Source organism: Anopheles funestus, assembly GCF_943734845.2.
Source record: "Anopheles funestus chromosome X unlocalized genomic scaffold, idAnoFuneDA-416_04 X_unloc_35, whole genome shotgun sequence".
Lineage (NCBI taxonomy): Eukaryota > Metazoa > Arthropoda > Insecta > Diptera > Culicidae > Anopheles > Anopheles funestus.
In genome coordinates this window covers 267,501-270,000 of record NW_026045160.1, presented here as the reverse complement: position 1 = coordinate 270,000, position 2,500 = coordinate 267,501, and the positions used below count along the sequence as shown (strand labels likewise).

Below are 2,500 nucleotides of genomic sequence, written 5' to 3'. Positions count from 1 at the left end.
CTAGATCTCCCCTAGCCGTAAGGCACTTGAACGCCCCTTCGACGACGAGTTGCATGTGTGTGGTATGTGTCAGAATCTGGTGAAGCTTTCTGCATGTGATGTGCCTTGTGTGGATCCGTGGCCATTGCATTGTGTCTGGTGCTTAGATACCCAGACACTTAGAACGCTTGCGCGGAAAGCAAACTCGATCGTTGTACACTTTGATGGGTGACCATCACTGTGTCTCCGTGCCGTGCTAGATCCCCCCTAGCCGTAAGGCACTTTGAACGCCCCTTCGACGACGAGTTACAAGAGTGTGGTATGTGTCAGAATCTGGTGAAGCTTTCTGCATGTGATGTGCCTTGTGTGGATCCGTGGCCATTGCATTGTGTCTGGTGTGTAGGTACCCAGACACTTAGAACGCTTGCGCGGAAAGCAAACTCGATCGTTGTACACTTTGATGGGCAACCATCACTGTGTCTCCGTGCCGTGCTAGATCTCCCCTAGCCGTAAGGCACTTTGAACGCCCCTTCGACGACGAGTTACAAGAGTGTGGTATGTGTCATAATCTGGTGAAGCTTTCTGCATGTGATGTGCCTTGTGTGGATCCATGGCCATTGCATTGTGTCTGGTGTGTAGGTACCCAGACACTTAAGCAAACTCGATCGTTGTACACTTTGATGGGCGAGCATCACTGTGTCTCCGTGCCGTGTAAGAGCTCCCCTGGCCATCAGGCACTTGAAAGGTCCTTGGACGACGAGTTACAATAGTGGTGTGTTAGATACGTCAGATTACGGTGTCTACTACTGTGCAATACGTATCCGGCTACGGCACGGAACGAACGGGAACTGTGGTGCAGACAAACAAGAGTTAAGCCTATTAGTCATTAACTCTAAGGACGGGGCCATGGGGCGGTACACAAAGGATACGGATGAGCGAGTATGCAGGCCCAATACTCAATAGCTCGATCCGATCCAAGCACCTGAGTTGACTGCGGCGTCAGGTTAACCAATGTGCTAGATTCTATTTGGCCAGTAGAATCTTGTGTCTTATGCGATTTGATACCAAGACACCAGAACGAAAGTTAGTTGAAGAGTTATTAAACTCTTATGAAGTATGGTTGTGCAATCACAACTTATGACTTTAACCTATAAAGTGGATATGGACTTGCAATTATAACATGGAATCTCTACACACCCCATGAGCTCGATCCAATCCACGCACACGAGTTGCCTGAGTAGCGACAGGTATACCGATGTGCAATACGTATCCGGCCACGGCACGGAACGAACGGGAACTGTGGTGCAGACATACAAAGAGTTAAGCCTACTAGTCATTAACTCTAAGGACGGGGCCATGGGGCGGTACGCAAAGGATACGGATGAGCGAGTATGCAGGCCCAATACTCAATAGCTCGATCCGATCCAAGCACATGAGTTGACTGCGGCGCCAGGTTAACCAATGTGCTAGATTCTATTTGGCCAGTAGAATCTTGTGTCTTACGCGATTTGATACCAAGACACCAGAACGAAAGTTAGTTGAAGAGTGATTAAACTCTTATGAAGAATGGTTGTGCAATCACAACTTATGACTTTAACCTATAAAGTGGATATGGACTATCAATTATAACATGGGGCACACACCATGTTCTCGATCCAATCCACGCACACGAGTTGCCTGAGTAGCGACAGGTATACCGATGTGCAATACGTATCCGGCCATAGGCACGGAACGAACAGGAACTGTGGTGCAGACATACAAGGGCCATGGGGCGGTACGCAAAGGATACGGATGAGCGAGTATGCAGGCCCAATACTCAATAGCTCGATCCGATCCAAGCACATGAGTTGACTGCGGCGCCAGGTTAACCGATGTGCTAAGAGAGTTGTTCCTGGGCCTTCAAAGTGACTTCAAAACTATCTTAGCGAATGGTGGCCATGGGCGTAGACATGAGCCACAAGTCACAAGGCCTGGGACTATTGGGTAATAAAGACAACTTAGTCAGAAAGTTAGTCTTTGGACGTACCACCGGGATTGTGTTACATTGGGAACCTTACTATAAAACCCTAGGCAGGGGATCACTCGGCTCATGGATCGATGAAGACCGCAGCTAAATGCGCGTCACAATGTGAACTGCAGGACACATGAACACCGATAAGTTGAACGCATATTGCGCGTCGGACGATTAAACCCGGCCGATGCACACATTCTTGAGTGCCTATCAATTCCTTGATATACAACAAACCAAACTTCAGGGTGGAGCGTGCCACAATAGAACACTATGGCGAGCAGCCCGTCTAGTGTCGTGGGGGAAACACGCTTCCACACTGTGCATAATGGCGTGCTCGGGACCTTTGTTGGGACCGCAGGGCGCTGAAAGTAAAGGGGTGAACCGCATAAATCGCACGCACGTAAACGCGCACACACACAAATAGAGTGAGACGTATCGTAGGATACCGCTAAGAGTACGTTGTGAAACATGGGGAAATTCAATCGAAAACCTCTTTGATGTCCAAGATTT

At 48.8% G+C, this 2,500-nt stretch overlaps 1 long non-coding RNA gene and 1 other non-coding gene across 2 annotated transcripts in view; both read left to right on the top strand.

The window, feature by feature from the left end:
* Positions 1-1,155: 1,155 nt before the first annotated feature.
* LOC125773469 (uncharacterized) overlaps positions 1,156-2,500 on the top strand; it is a 29,656-nt gene continuing 28,311 nt past the window's right edge. Inside the window, exon 1 of the long non-coding RNA XR_007420129.1 lies at positions 1,156-1,670. This is a non-coding gene — a long non-coding RNA (uncharacterized LOC125773469). The remainder of the gene's footprint in view (positions 1,671-2,500) is intronic.
* LOC125773475 (5.8S ribosomal RNA) lies at positions 2,042-2,199 on the top strand. The gene has a single exon (XR_007420135.1). It is a non-coding gene; the product is annotated as a 5.8S ribosomal RNA (ribosomal RNA).